This window comes from Taudactylus pleione, unplaced genomic scaffold (assembly GCF_031769625.1).
Source record: "Taudactylus pleione unplaced genomic scaffold, aTauple2 ptg000040l, whole genome shotgun sequence".
Lineage (NCBI taxonomy): Eukaryota > Metazoa > Chordata > Amphibia > Anura > Myobatrachidae > Taudactylus > Taudactylus pleione.
Window position 1 is genome coordinate 33660034 of NW_028284442.1, and position 17075 is coordinate 33677108.

The 17075-nt window shown below is 46.9% G+C and overlaps 1 protein-coding gene across 2 annotated transcripts in view; it reads left to right on the top strand.

The window, feature by feature from the left end:
* Nucleotides 1-14522: 14522 nt before the first annotated feature.
* Nucleotides 14523-17075, top strand: part of TSPOAP1 (TSPO associated protein 1) — a 352001-nt gene continuing 349448 nt past the window's right edge. For both annotated transcript variants that reach the window (XM_088455323.1, XM_088455314.1), the window contains exon 1: nucleotides 14523-14609. The gene's annotated coding sequence lies outside the window, so the exon portion shown is untranslated. The remainder of the gene's footprint in view (nucleotides 14610-17075) is intronic.

Consider the following 17075-nt stretch of genomic DNA (forward strand, 5'->3'; position numbering starts at 1 on the left):
CAGTGGGAGTGCTTTTGGCTCTGATAGAGCAAAAAGCACTCCAGGGTTTGCGGCAGCGAAACCCTACTGCAAGGGTCTCGTCGCAAGCCCGATGGTCGCGATGGTCTGATTCAGAGCCTCAGTACACTCGGCGATGCAGGTTCTGGCGTCCATGGTGTCCACATTGGACATGGTGGAATATGCTCAGTTCCATTCAAGGCCCCTGCAGGGGCTGATCCTCTCCAGATGGAACAGCTTAACCCACCGGATCAAGGCTCAGACGATGGTGCTCTCTCTTTAGCCTGTCTCTTTCTTGGTGGCTATTGACACCTCATCTCATCAGCGGTCGCCCCTTTTGGATCCCGGACTGGATACTCCTCACAACGGATGCCAGTCTCCGGGGCTGGGGCGCAGTGACAGGTCTGTACTTATTGCTGGGCCGTTGGACAGCAGTCGAAGCAGCCCTGCCCATCAACATATTGGAACTTCGGGCCGTGTAAAGGGCCCTCAGGATGGCAAGTCACATTCTTCACGGAAAGCCGGTGCAGGTTGAGTCTGACAACGCCACCACAGCGGCTTACATTAACCATCAAGGAGGAACTCGAAGTCGGGCACAAACGAGCATACGATTAGATGTGTCTTAAGCGTTTGCAAATCGTTTAAGATATATATATCGTATGTGAGCAAACAACCTCACAATGTATCTCAATAGGGGAGGGATTATCTAGCGGGTATAAAAGGCAGCATCCATTGGGCACACTATGCTCTGTGACTAGAGAGGCTTTGTTTTATACCCCGCTGAACGCTGTACATTGCTATTGTGCTTTGGGCTTGCCTTTAACAAAGTGTGTTCTATACTAAATAAATTTTATGGTGATGGATTCATATCGCTATAATCTTCTGCTAGCCTATCTGAAGCTGAAAGGTGATGGGGCTGAGGAGAGGAGGAGGATGAAGTCCAGCTGGACCAAGGAATGGCTGATGAGGAGGGAGACTTGCTGCCATATGCCCCTGTTGATGGAGATTAAGGAGAACAACCCGATTACCGCAACTACCATTATATGGATGATGCCACCTTCCAGGAGTTGCCGCGTCTGATGACCCCTTATATCCAGATGCAGGACACCAACATGAGGGGCCACTCCGGCTGAGGAGACGCTAATTGCTACCTTAATAAACCTGGCTACAGGAAGGTCCTTTGAAGACCTAAAGTTTGGGACCCTTATTTCCCCCCAGGCTTTGGGGCGCATCATACCGGGCACCGGTCAAGCCATTGTGAATGTCCTGAAGTTCCACTACTTTGAAGTGAGTAAAAACACTACACATTTGTTTCTGGTGAAAGAAAATGTTTAATTTTTTTTTTCACACTGAGGGAAAGAACTCAGCCGACATGGCTGTAAATATCACTTAAAGTAGTTTTACTTAAAAGCAAAACCAACATGGCTGTTTTTGAATTTTTACCAAAACCAACATGGTTTTAAATGTATAAAAACTGGTATATCAACAAGTTTTATCCCTCCCAATAGCTAGGCAGCTGCATGGTATACGATGTGACAGATGATGGATTGAATAGGCCAAGAAGCACATGGAACAAATGCAGATTGAGGCCCCAGCAAACAATGATCTGTCCTTGTACCATGCGTTTAGTGACCCTGTCCAATCCGCATCATCAGCACCGCATACCATGCAGTAGCTATTGGGAGAGATAAAACTTGTTGATATTTGAAATTTATTATAAATTCCTCCGCCAACATGGCTCTGTAAAGAACCTCAGAGGAGAATGTGGAGGGGTTGGTGGGTTCAGAAGTAACGTAAGTGGGATGGGATGTAGGGTGGGATGAGGTTGGTCTCAGATGTGTGGCATGGTAGCTTGGTGGCGGGTATGACTGTGATGAGGATGATCCATAGTGGGGCTGCACCATTGTCAGGGGCAGTGGCTCATCCGTCAGCCTAGTTGTGGTGCCCAGCTGCTTCATACGCCCCCAGATCACTGTCTCGTATATGACCCTCTGGGCATAGATTTGCTGAGCATCATCCATTTCACGTAGACTACTGGCTATATGAGTGCCTGTTTAAGCAGCGGATCTTGCTGCGACTGAGTCTTGCGCTGGTAACGACGCCATCTTGCAGCAGGCTGGGGAAATTCTGCCTCACACTCGCTACGGGTGACCATTTGCGGACTAGTGGTGAAGGGGGCAAGGTCTGGTGTTGTAGACTGTTGGAGGAGAGGGAGAAAAGATTAATGTTAATAACATGTTTTCTAATATTTTGTTTTTTATTTCTTTATTCTAGTTCCCAACAACGGTGGAGGAGTGGCAGACCATTGCTGAGGAATTTGTACTTAGGTGGAGGAGGCACTGATGGCAAACATATCCGCATTAACTCACCTGCCCACAGCGGATCCTTTTATTACATGTTTTTTTTGTTTATAGTGCTCATAACGTGGTGAACATCAATTACGAGTTTCTTTTTGTTGTTGTGGGCAAAAAATGGCCGTGCTTCTGATGGAGGGTCATTTAAACAAACCCTCTTCTATGAGAGACTTAACACTAACCGTCTGAATTTGCCAAATACAGAGGCAACGAGGCACGGCCTAAACTACGTTTTGGTGGCTGATGAAGCATTTGCTCTCCATGAACACTTGCTGAAGCCATATGCGCAAAGGGGCCTGACAAAAGAAAAGCTCATCTTAAATTACCGTCTATGAAGGGCACGGAGGATTGTAGAAAACACCTTTGGCATTCTGTGCAACCGTTTCCAAATTTTCTATACGGCTATAAATCTACGTGTGAACAAAATAGATTCAGTCGACTTGGCCTGCTGTGTCCTCCACCATTACCTACGAAAAACTTTGTCTATGCAATAGAAGACAATAGATACAGCTATGGCGGTCGACCCCGACCATCCACAGGAGACATTGCAAATGCACTCTGTAGCCCCATCTGAAGTTGTGGAGTCAACAGGGACTGCGCGGGCAGGGAGCAATACCTGTCCTACTTTCATGGAGTGGCAGGAGGACAGTATCTGCTAGTGTGATATGGAGAATTGTGGACTATTGAACTTTTAAAAATTTGGTGTGGTGTGTATGCACTATGGGCCTGATTCAGAGCCGGATGTTATTAGCACTCGCTCGTTCAGAAAAAGGGGGTGGCTATTCAAATGAACCGTTCGCTCCTTGCGGTCTGTTGCCGCCTCCATGTCTGAACGAGCGAACAAAACATGCGGACGTTTATTTGAAAAATACGCCCCCTGGCCGCTCGCATCATACGTCATGTCCGCTATTTATTAGATTAATCGAGTACATCAAACAGCGTATGAACTGCTCGCTATTCTTGTGGCTGGTTTTCCTACCACTATATTGCGAGCAGTTCTGACTATAAAACAACCAAGTGACGTGGTCAATGACGCTGCTGTATTAATTATGCACACCCATAAAACGCCCGTTTTGACCTTTAAGCATGCTTGCGTTCTGATCTCCACTCCCCGTTTTCAAGCACCTTCTCCTGTTACCACCCACATACGCCTCATTCTGTCACTCAAAATAGCAGGCATTCGCTATATAGGGAACAAACGATTTTCGGCCGCACTGACTGGTTTGCGCATGCGTATTATAAACCGTACGCATGCGCAGATGGGCGAACATCGCTCGGAACGAGCGTACTGCCGCTTACGAGCGGCTCTGAATGAGGTCCTATGTCTGTACTTACCACATCCAAAGAGTTGTTTCCATGGAGTACTCTTGCTGCTCCCCAGGGACATTCTCAACCATAAGTGCTTGAGATGGGCACTGCGGGTCCTGTTCGTGCAGGAATTTCAGGAGGTCAAAGTACCAGAGGTTATTGGTGTAGACCTCATCGGCCCCCGCCTCAAGAGGCCCACAAATCTTGCTGCTTTTTATTTTCTTTAACGTACACTGTACGCAAATTTTGGATTTTGCATTTGACGCACTTCAGTGAAACCTCGTCATGGAAGGTCTTGTTAAAAGTGACAAGTTCTTCGATTGCAGCAGCTCTCTTGCTTTTGTTGCTGTAATATGGCCCCTTGATTCGCCACAAACATTCGTGGGTGCGATAGCGCTCGAGAAACCCTGTCACAAATTGATTTTCTCGTGCACTCGTCATTTCTGTGGAAAAATAGAAAATTTGCTTTTCTAAAATTTGAAAGTTTTAATGTTTTAACGGTTGAAAATAATTTTAATGAGATGATGTTATAAATGTGTTTGGAATAAATTTTAAAAAATGTGACCATTTATTTTCATAGTACTTTTGGAGGACAACTTTGTCCTACACTGTCATAACATTGGCTAGGGGAGTGGGTACATTGCGGGTGCGGTGGATAGTAACCATTGATGGGCTAGTCGCATAGGGTACATTGGGGGTGCAGAGTTTAAAATACACATTGGTGGGGCAGGGGTTAATACGCATTGGGGGTGCAGTGGTTACTATGCATTGGTGGGGCAAGGGTTAATACGCATTGGGGGTGCAGTGGTTACTATGCATTGGTGGGGCATGGGTTAATACGCATTGGGGTGCAGTGGTTACTATGCATTGGTGGGGCAGGGGTTAATAGACATTGGGGGTGCAGTGGTTACTTTGCATTGATGGGGCAGGGGTTAATACGCATTGGGGTCTAGGGTTACTATGCATTGGTGGGGCAGTGGTTAATACGCATAGGGGGAGCAGTGGTTACTATGCATAAAGTGGTGCAGGGGTACATTGGTGGTTCAGGGTGTACATAGAATACAGGCGATTACTCACTTTTATACTGCAAACCTCCGCTAGATAGACGATGCTGCTGCTTCTCTTCACTTCTCCTGTCGTCTGTCAGAAAATGGAGGAGAGGAGTGGCCAGGGACATCGTAACTCGTACATTGCATTGCAAAACAGCGTACGATGTGTGTCAAATCCTACATAAGAGGTCAAAATATTACTACAGATTCAGTTGATCTGCGATGTCGATACACAATGCCGGGTACGCGCATCGGCATCGTACTGGAATACGCCACTTTTACACAATTGGCCATTACGAATGATCGAAAATGGCCAAATTGTGTAAAAAAATCACACTGTGTATGGGGGCCTTAAGAAGGGGGGAAATTACCCTAAATAATACTGCTAACTAACACAAACAGTTAAACAAATGCTTTACAAAGTTTTGTAAAAGATATGTGTAAGTCAGTGAGAGGACAGGAAACCACTAAGCTGAAAAAAAAAATGATGAAAGTAGATGTAACTTTCTTACGTTGCAGTGTTCTGTAAAGTCTGTCTTTTACTTTCAACTCTGTAGGAGGGTAGTGAAAACGCCCTGAGTCTCGCTGGCTTTCCTGTCCAAAAAAACGAAATGTTCTTACATTTATCTTATATTGCTAACCATACCACCCAACTTGTTAGATGTGCAAAGTGGGCCACTTACGATTTGTGTAGACAGACACATCTGAATGCAATCACTCACAAAAAATACATTGTGGCAAAGGTATGATGGACCCTCAACTGTTAAATACAAATATTTTAATTTAATCATGAAGTTATTTATATAGCGCACACATATTCTACAGCACTTTACATAGAATATTTAGTCATTCACATCAGTCCCTGCCCCAGTGTAGCATACACTCTATGGGCCTAACTTGGAGATTTAAAGACACATGCTGTTTAAGCAAATCTCCGATGTTTTGAGATCTGCACATGTGCAGGAGCCGCACTGTGTATGTGCAGAACTGGGCCTGCGATGTTGCTCGCAGTGCCCCACATGCCGCAGCATGATTGATAAACTTCACTGGCCCCAGCGGCATGATTTCACTGAACATCCTAAGTAACCTAAGGGTTACTCAGATGTCCGATGTTCATGCAGTTTGATCCGATGCTGCGTCTTCATATGCAAGAGCGGATCAGAGAAGCCGGCAGGAGGCGTCTTTTTACACAAGATGCCTCCTGGGGCGTTTGTCTATTTTAGCACAGCCGCTATGTACAAAGGGAATGGGATTGAAATGCAGACAGCGCCAGCCCGGTGCGGAGGAAATCCCGACAGCGGAGGTAAGTAATCTAACCCTCTCCTTCCCCTCTAACCCTCCTTTAGGGGTGCCTAACCCTAACCTCCCCCGTTAGTGCCTAAACCTAACCCTCCAGGGGGGGACCCTAACCTACCCCCCAGTGCCTAAACCTAACCCTCCCTTTCCCTAGCCTAACCCTACGCAAAGGGGTGCCTAACCCTAAATTCCCTCGGAGGGGGGGTCCCTAAACTTAACCCCCCCATCCCCATCTACATCGCTACTTACCTCCGGCGCTGGACGATCGGTCCGGCGTCCTGTCGGGGTCCCGGCGTCGGGATTAACATAGGCGTCGGTATTTCAACACCTATGTTAAATCGCCTGCCGGGATTGTAGTGTCGGGATTGAGACCGGCGGACTACATCCCGTACAAGACGCAGCAGCTGTGTGATTAGTGTCCATCTCTGACTCTATGGGGGTCATTCAGACCCGGTCGTTAGCGCCGATGCGCTCGGACCGGGTCAATGGTGCCCCACAGAGCATGTGCACGACAGAGCCGGCGCCGTCGTGCGCATACGTGAGACCCGCTACGACCGACAGCGCCGGTCGTAGTGGGTCTCGATCCAAAGGGGGCGAGCTGTCGATGTTGATTGACAGCTCGCCCCGTTTGGAAGGCGGGCCGGGGGGTGGCAGCCCAAACGGAGGCGTTCCCATGGGAACGCCTACCGTTTGGGGGCGGCCCCACTGACATCACTAGTGATGTCAGTGGAGAGCTTCCGGCTCAGACAGAGCCAGAAGCTCTCCGGTGCTTACGACCAGGGAGACCCTACCCTAGGGTCTCGTCGTAAGCCCCGATGGTCGCGATGGTCTTGACCATCGCGACCATCACCTTAGGCGGTCGTAAGGCTGTGGGTGTTAACCCACAGCCTTACCACCGCAAAGGAGGACGTCTTGAAAAATCAAGAGATCCTCCCCTCATTCAGACCGACCGCACGCTCTGTGCGACCGGCTCTGAATGAGGTCCTATATCCCCTGCCACATATACACAAGGGTAACGTTTTGTCATTTAATATGTATTGGGATTGTGGGAGGAAACTTTAGCACATGAAGAACTTCACGCAAAACATACAAACTCCACACAGATATGGCTCTGGTTGGAAATTAATCCATGATCCCAGTGCATGCATTCATTTCCAAATTTCCAACAAGAGCCCTACCTGTGTAGGGTAGGGGAAGGCTAACTATTATGCCACAGGGCAAAGCTAACTATTGTGCCACCGCGCTGCCCAATGATTACAACCACTGTTACAGCAAGGCTTTAATGAGAGAATTGCAAACATATTGTAGTGGTTACATTGCAAGTAGGAAGCTTACATTTTATTTAGTATAAAAAAGACACAATATACACACAGCATGAGTCCCATAAAATAATATATTTGTATTTAGCAGTATATATTTTTTATGCTGCTAATCACAACATTTTCTGGCTATTCAAGAAGTTAGACACAGTGGGCCTGATTTAGAGCCGGACGCTCTGACAGAGCACTCGCTCTGAATCAGGCCCGGCCTTCTGTTTTTTTTAGAGCGGCCTCCTGGCCGCTCGCATAGCTGTGGGTGACCACCCACAGCTATAGCGAGTGGCCAGGAAGATGGTCACGATGGTCAAGACCATCGTGACCATCGGGCTTGCGACGAGACCCTTGTGGTAGGGTCTCGTTGCTGCAAGCCCCAGAGAGCTTTCGGCTCTAACAAAGCCGAAAGCTCTCCCACTGACATCACTTGTGGTAGGCGTTCCCATGGGAACGCCTCCGTCTGGGCAGCCACGCCCCCGGCCCGCCCACCAAAGGGGGCGTGCTGTCACTCAACATCGACAGCACGCCCCCTTTGGTACGAGACCCAGAGCGGTGGTTTGCCCGTCGCTATCCGGGTCTCGCGCATAGCGCTCGCGAGCGGGTCTGAATCAGGCCCTGTGGTTCCCAAACTGTGCACCGTGGCACCCTGGGATGCCTCGTGACACTTGCAGGGGTGCCTCAGGATGGTGGTGCAGCACCAAATCAAATTATTTATTGCCAATGTAATGTAAATATGTGGACAAACAGAAGCGCAAACCTGTCCACCACCACATAACTGAACCTAAGGATGAAGGTGCATACACACGTAACGATTTTTTGAACGATTTAACTATAACAACGTCGTTATCATTCAATCGTTGAAAAAATCGTTCAGTTTCTGAGTTATAATGAATGATGAACGATTATCGTTCATGCGCGTTCCCGTTTGTAGTTCATTCTGACTGACCAACTGAACGATTTTCATTAAGGGAAGTTACAAACATATGTAGTCGTTCATTACACTTTAAAAAAATCTGACAGAAAATCGTTCAGAAAATAGTTGGTAACAAAATCGTTGTGTGTGTATGCACCTGGACAGGTAAGCACAATTTACTTCACTTTACTACATTTTTCCTGAATTTCTCAATAACAAACATTTGGCTAAGGGGTGCCGTGAAAACAATGCTGAATGTCTAGGGAACCACAGAGTTAGAGGAATGAATCATACTGTATAGCAGTTATTTTAGTAGTTTATGGAAAGCTGAAACAATGGGTAATTCTTTACATTTTCATTACACAGATCCATTTTAACTTAAATGTAATCAAAACAGCTTCCAAACTAGCCTGGCCCTCACTTAGGGGGGGAGCAGAGTGGCTGGTAGTTTATCACTTTCCAAAGGTTAGTACGTCTCCCCCTTTGGGCATATTTATCAATACTTACTTACTCTCCCGGCTCCCAAATTTTCAGGAAGCCCCCTGCACCCCCGGAAGAGTATCCGCATGTCCCACATCCCTCCCACTTCCTAATGAAGTGGGCAGGACGGGGAGATGATTGCAAGGAATCTCTGCATAATTGCTGTGAATCACGGCTCCGTATGGCGGGGGTGGAATTGAATGAAGCGTAACAGCATAACATAGGAATCCGGCCCTGCCCCCCAAAGTGGCCACCTGTGTCTGCTCCCATGGAGCAGATACTAAAAGTAGGTATGTATTTATCACAATCCGCATTTTTAATGTGGATGTGAAACATTTTTTTCAGCCTACATTCGCTTTGCGAAAATGAATATTTTTACGCAAATTTACCATGTGTCTCTTGCCGGGAGCCCATCCTGGCGAAGAGCTGGCAGCAGAGTTAAGGCTTATGCTATCACTCCGATTTCTGCTTTGGGTCCTCCTGCGGCTTTGCACATGTGCGCCCCTCGGCCAATGCATGTGTCACCGGGACCGAAGGCAAGGGATACGGAGGATGCCTCTACGGTAAAACTTGCGATTTAGTAGCCGTAGGCCACTATAGGCTCCCGGAGCCAAGCGGATGCTTGTGTTTTTTGCAACTATTTTGGAGGTATTCTATGGAGTAGCTGAGAACTGGAGCTAAATAAGGCTTAAAATGGTTTTAAAATAACTCAATATTAAAAATAAAATAACTCAATATTAAAAATAAGACACTTTGGTAAAATTTATCTAAAAAGGGCATGACTGCAGATAATTCCAAAAACAACTCCAATTGTGTTACAGATTCTTATAACAGCACGGTCAGCACCAGGATATAGAGAACGAGATGACATTCATACTAAAATTTTATTTGAGTAATCTTTTTATTACAAATATCTCCACTATAAAAAGTACATAACTTAAGACAGTGGTTCCCAAACTCGGTTCTCACACATTTTCCAGATCACCCAGCAGGTGCACAGGTGTAGTCATTGGTATCTGGTCATTAGGTCTACATTGTCTAGATAGACAATGTTTGGGTAGACAATGGAAGACAGAAAGGCATAGATAGACAGGGACTGAAGGTAGACAGGGTCTGAAGGTCGACACACTAAAGGTCTACTAGTAACAAGGTCAACAGGTACTGAAGGTCGACAGGGACTGAAGGTCGACACACTAAAGGTCGACAGGCAGTAGGTCAAAATGGCTAGAAGGTTGGTACACTAAAGGTCGACAGGTATGAAAGTTGACAGGCAGTTTGTCGACATGGACTGAAGGTTGACAGGGCCAGAAGGTCGACAGGTATGAAGGTCGACATGGTCATTAGGTCAACACTCATATAGTCGACATGCAAATGGTCGACACATGGTTTGTTTTTTAGCCCTAATCTTTACCCTAACCCTCCTCTTGGTGCATAACCCTAACCCTCCCTCCTGGTGCCTAACCCTAACCGTAGGTGAAAGGTGCCTAACCCTAACCATCGGGGTAAGTGCCTAATCCAAACCGTCAGGGTAAGTGCCTAATCCTAACCATCGGAGTAAGTGCCTAACCCTTACCCTGACACTAACCCTAAAAAAAAAAAGTGTTGACCATTTGACTATATGAGTGTCGACCTACTGCCTGTTGACCTTGTTACTAGTCGACCCGTCGGACTAAGTGCCTAACCCTAAACGTCGAAGTAAGTGCCTAACCCTAAAAAAAAAAAATTGTCGACCATTTGACTATATGAGTGTCGACCTAATGCCTGTTAACCTTGTTACAAGTCGACCCGTCGGAGTAAGTGCCTAACCCTAACAAAAAAATAAATGTGTCAACCATTTGACTATGAGTATCGACCTACTGCCTGTCGACCTTCATAGCTGTCGACCTTGTTACTAGTCGACCCATCGGAGTAAGTACCTAACCCTGACACTAACCCTACAAAAAAAATAAATTGTGTCGACCATTTGACTATGAGTGTCGACCTTCATACCTGTCGACCTTGTTACTAGTCGACCCGTCGGAGTAAGTGCCTAACCTTAGCCGTCGGAGTATATGCCTAACCCTAACAAAAAAATAAATAAATGTGTTGACCTTCATACCTGTCGATCTATAGTGTGTCGACCTTCAGTCCCTGTCGACCTTGTTACCAGTCAACCTTTAGTGTCGCCCTTCAGTCCCAGTCGACCTTCTGTTCCTGTCGACCTTGTCACCAGTCGACCTTTAGTCCCTGTCTATTGCCTGTCTATCTTCCATTGTCTACCCAAACATTGTCTATCTAAACCAGTGATTTTCAACCTTTTTTAACTCGAGGCACAGTACGCAAGATATTAAATTTGCCAAGGCACACCATTCGTCGATGCGGCGTGCGCAACCTATGGAAAACATACATATTGGTTCCCACATAAAAAAGCACACATATTGGCCCCCACAGGAATAAAACGCACATACATTGGCCCCGATAGGAATAAAACGCACATACATTGGCCCCCATAGGAATAAAACGCACATACATTGGCCCCCATAGGAATAAAACGCACATACATTGGCCCCCATGGGAATAAAACGCACATACATTGGCCCCCATAGGAATAAAACACACATACATTGGCCCCCATAGGAATAAAACACACATACATTGGCCCCCATAGGAATAAAACACACATACATTGGCCCCCATAGGAATAAAACACATACATTGGCCCCCATAGGAATAAAACACACATACATTGGCCCCCATAGGAATAAAACACACATACATTGGCCCCCATAGAAATAAAACACAGATACATTGGCCCCATAGAAATAAAACACATACATTGGCCCCCACAGAAAAAAAAATAGCATTGGATGACCCCCACAGAAAAAAAAATAGCATTGGATGACCCCCACAGAAAAAAAAAAAAAATAGATATTGTTGGCTCCCAAAGAAAAAAAAGCCCACATTGCTACACATAAAAAATAAATTGACATTTTGCATACTGTCCCTACCTGTCCCTCGTCACCAGAGCTGTCAGCAGGGTGCAGCATGCAGGCAGTCAGGCAGGCTGGCTGGGGGTGCTGGTCGCCGAGGGCTTGCTGGCTGTACTGGTGGCCGTGGGGCGGGCTGTCTGGCTGGTGAGGCAGGCAGGCGGGCTGACGGTGTTGGTGGCCGCGAGGCTGGCTTGCTCGCTGGTGAGAGAGGCAGGCTGGCTGGCGGTGCTGGTGGCAGTGGGGCTGGCTTGCTCGCTGGTGAGAGAGGCAGGCTGGCTGGCGGTGCTGGTGGCCGCGGGGCTGGCTGGGGAGGCAAGGGGGTGCTGGTGGCCTTCATGCAGGGCTTCTCTAGGGGCCGCGGAGCTGACTAGAGACGCGGCATGCGTGACCTGTGATGTCACGCTGCCGTGTCTGCATAGGTGATGGACCGGGCACGCCTGAGACTCCCAGAGGAGCTCAGCGCTGCCCGGATCGCAGTATGGCAGATCTGACCGGCAGCTCTGACCGGTGGATCTGACCACGCGGCACACTAAACAACCGCTCGCGGCACACTAGTGTGCCGCGGCACAGCGGTTGAAAAACGCTGATCTAGACAATGTAGATCTAATGATCCACACCCATAGTCATTACTCGCTGATATATTTTAAAAGATTTACATGCGGAGCTAATTATTTCACTTGTGGTTCTGTGAGGAGACCTGGAAAACAAGCACTGTTTGGGGTCCAGAGGACCGAGTTTGAGAACCTGTAACTTAAGATATACTTTATAAGGAAATACTTTAAAAAGATGTCTTCTAGTTTAAAAAAATGTATTTCTTTTTTTAACATTGCGCTTGTTACTTTATTCAAATTACTAGCTGAAGTACCTGGCGTTGCCAGGGTTTAAATTTTCAAGTTATTAAGTTAGGCATCTCAGACTAATTGTGGGCGGCCAGGTGATGGTCGCGACCATCGGGGCTTGCGACGGGACCCTTGTGGTAGGGTCTCGTCCGTTGCAAGCCCCAGTGAGCTTCCTGCACTAACAGAGCATGAAGCTCCCCACTGACATCACTGGTGACTCCCACAAACGGCAGGCGTTCCATCGGGAACGCCTCCGTTTGTGTAGCCACCCCCCCGCCCCGCCTACAAAACGGGGCAAGCTGTGGATCAACATCGACAGCCGCCTCTTTTGTAGTGAGTCCCGGAGCGAGAGAATTTCTCTCTCGCTCTGGGGCTTGCGCATGCGCGCAGTACCCCACCATCGACCCGCTTGCGAACGGGTCTGAATCAGGCCCAGTGTGTGGTCCTGAGGACTGAGTTTGAGAACCACTGAATTATGACATTGTAATCCACTGATCCTGATAATTATCCAATTGGCATTGAGCAGATGCCAGTCTAGTGAGATGATAAATGACCGCTCTAATGGGGTGCCAAAGCTATGAGTCACTGCCAATCCCTAACCAAAAAAATGCTTTTCAGTGCTGTGCACACCAACAGCAAGTGCGCACGACGGGTTGGGTATGAACGACACCGGTTAGCTCTTACCACATCACTGAACCGTTCTGGGATCTGAACAACAGTCCTGATCCACAGTATGGCTGTATAAATAAACAAAATAAACAGATACATATGTTTTAATTTTTTTTCAACTTTGGGTGATGTCAGATAAGAAATTTGAATGCTAGCGCTTTTCCAGCTAGAAGAAAGCTAGCATATATAACGCTAACTTGCTCCTGCTATAACACACTAATGTAAAGGGTGAACTCTCCTCCTGTCTGCAGGGAACAATGCAACTCTGCATAAAAAGAATTCTGAGCTTAACTGTTCCAATGCAATAATGATTAACAACCATTGATGGGGTACATTGATGGTGGAGTTCCACTGGCTGATGGCCGCAGTCTGTGCATGAGTGGACGCGGCCTGCCCGGAGATGGTTTAACAGAGTAGGGGGCCCATATGCAGTCTACCTTTCTAGCAGGCGTCTGTCCTGAGTAGACTCGGGCACTGTGCCCCTGCTACAGATGCGCCCCTGGGTCTGCTCATGCGAGGTCCATGCGCAAAGTTCAACCATCGGTGGTTTCAAACTGATGATTTACTTCAACTATCAAAACAGGATCAGTTCAGCATTACACACAGGGGTCTATTTACTAAGCAGTGTTAGGAGACAGAGTGAAAAGTAATAAGGTGCCAGCCAATCGGCTCATACAGTAACTGCCATCTCACAGGCTGTGTTTGAAAAATGACAGTTGGGAGCTGATTGGCTGGTACCTTATCACTTTTCACTCTGTCTCCTATCACTGCTTAGTAAATGGTAATGACTAGTTCCACTTCAGTTATTGTATCTGGAAGTGACGTACACTGCGGGTGGAAGTGTAGTTTCCTGCCCACACAGTGCACCAAAAAAAGAAAGTTAACCCCTCGTGGGCTCGCTTCGATCGCCACGCTTCGGGCACGGTGGTTCACTACGCTCGCAACATGGTTATATTCCCCCTCTATGCCCACTTGGATTGTAGGGAATGACGTTGGACACTGCTGATGACGTCATGATCAATCTACGGAAGGGGATCTAGCTGTTACCCTTAGTAAATAGACCCTACAGTATATTTTTGGTGAGAGGGCATGCTGGGGGTTAATTATAAATAATTTAAGACTTTAAAAGCATGTCATAAATAAGCCATCATAGCTCACAAATCTACAGACTAGACACACTCCAAATTCCGAAAGCAGCGAGTATGCGACTAGTAGCGGGGGGCGGGACGGGAGCGCGCATGGCAGGGATGTAAAGCGGCGAGAACGCGCGCGCGCCGTCTCCTCCCCCATCGGGTGGTTGGTAGTTTCCGTTAGCGCTGGCGGCGGGGGCGCGCAGGTGAGTGAGAGCGGGAAAGTCACCTCACACTGACTGTGACCACAATGCCAGCGGTCCGGCAGTAGCGCTCTCTGTGGCCGCCATAGGTATGACTGTATCTTCAGTAAGATCGAATCGTGTGTAATAGGCCAGCCACATGCAGGCAATGCAGTCTGTGTGGTTCTTGGGGAACTACAAGTCACAGCATGCCGTTGCAGTTTGGACATATAAGGTCATATTTTTTGCGTGTCTTTAGTCTGCAATCTTTATGAATTGGTTGGCTAGTAATGGCCGCCCAGGGTAATCTGTGGATGTTCTATACACCATCCTTCCTGAGCAGTCCTTGTGTTACCAGGTCTACCAATCTGCCCAACATTGCATTACTGTGTGTCGTGTTCATCCCTAGTACAGGTTCTAGGTTACCATTGCTGGTTCCATCACGTACAGCTATCAGTACAATAAAGCACACATGACGGACAACAATTATTTGGGATCATTTTGGTTATACAATGAATCCTTAATAACCATGCAAAAATTAGTGTATATGTTTGTGTGTATATGCAAGCATGTATTTGTGTGTGTGTGTGTGTATATGTATATATTACCAAGGGGCCTATGTATCAAAGCTGGGAGAGAGATAAAATGTAACAAATAATTCGCCAACCAATCAGCTCCTAAAGGCGGATATCCACTTATAGATATACAAATGAAAGCACGATTACGACATTGCTGTCGTGCTTACGTTTGTATATCTAGTGATGTGCCTAGACTGAACGTTCACTCGTTCAGTCCAGGCACATCCCTCACCCCCGCACATGCTGATCCTGACGAGATCGTCAGGTTGACCAGCATGGACGGGCGATGTTGGAAGTGGGCACGTGCATCGCTGGTCGCTTCCAACCAAAACATGCCCGATGCATGCGCGATTTGAAAGCGATTGCACGATAACTATGTCGTTATTGTGCAATCGCTTGGTTAAATCGCTAAGTGGATACCCCCCTTAACTTTTTTTTTTTAAACAGCCTGCAAAATGTAAATTGGAAGCTGATTGGTTAGTACTTTATCTCTCACAATTTTATCTCTCCCAGCTTTACAGTGGTTCTGATGTCTCAAGTTTTCCTTGAGCTTATATGGGGTGTGAGGGAAAGCTTGCAATGCCAGCAGGTGCGACATCGCATTCATCCTAAGGTAGCAAATCCGCTCTTTAATTACAACAGAGCTGTGAGAGTGATAAAATTGCGAGAGATAAAGTACTAACTCCTCGGCTCCTAAAGGCCCCCATACATCAGCAATTGATTGCAGCAATCGTGCAATTGATTGTGTATAAAAAGCTTTCCCTTTTACAATCGATTGTGGCCAATCTGCAATCGATTGAAAAAGGGAAATAATTTTATACACAATCGATTGCAAATTGCACGATTGCTGCAATCAATTGCTGATGTGTGGGGGCCTTTACTCATTTTTTTTAAACCGTCTGCAAAATGTAAATTGGAAGCTGATTGGTTAGTACTTTATCTCTCACAATTTTATCTGTCACAGCTTTGATACATAGGCCCCATAGTCTTTTGTAGTGTCAATATTTAGTTTAATAATTATTCTGCTTTGCAATTCCATTAAATGTCACAAACCTTTCTCATTTCCATTTGTTTCCATTGCAGACATGGCTCCAAAAAATGTACCTTTAATGGGGCCTCTATTTGACAGATCTCACCAAGCGTATGTTAATCAATTGGTTTCTCTCTACAGTAGATTAGTGTGGCTTTGAAACTCTGAGGCTATAGGTCTTTTGAAGAGAGAGGAGCTAGCAGGTTCTGCCACTCCGATACGCAGTCTTTTAGGAGGGAATTCAATTCCCAATATCGATGCAATGCGCATCATGCCAGCATCGCAGGTTTGTGATGTCCGCACTAACGTGAGTGCCCAGTATGTGCATAGCCAGGCATTGCACCAGATAGAACCCCCCCCCCCCCCCCTTTAGAGTTGGGTGCATTGAATGGACTTAAGAAAGTTCACAAGAAAAGCGTATTTGTGATATGTTGAGTATGCCGGGTACACTAGACAATGTGTGCACCGGGCCGATATACGATGCGATGAACGACATATTGTGGGGACGTTTGACACCGGATGATATGTCGTTTGCCAGTCGCCTCCACAAGCTTGGGGTCGTTAATCAAACTGACAGACTGAGTAGCATGTAGGCTCAATCTGTTGATGCGATCAACGACCCTGCGGGAGCGCGGACGGTTGCTCATGGTGGGTAAACACTGGCTAATGTGGCCGGTTTGGGCGACATATCGCCTAGTGTGTACCCAGCTTAAGGTGTGTCTTGAGATGCGTCTAGCTCATAGGGGGCGATTCAATTGTTTTGGGCGACCCCCCCCCCCTGCTGGGCGTTTATACAATTGAGCAATTTGGTTGTTGCTCCGTTCAGATGCCTAAAGCCATGGAGGGACTGGGCTGTTCGTGCAAATAATTAAACTAGCACCCGCCCACTTTAGACAGGAGTAGAAACAATTGAATCTCCTTCAATTAGTCCAATGCAATTCTCCTTGAAAGATATCATAAAAGTGCGT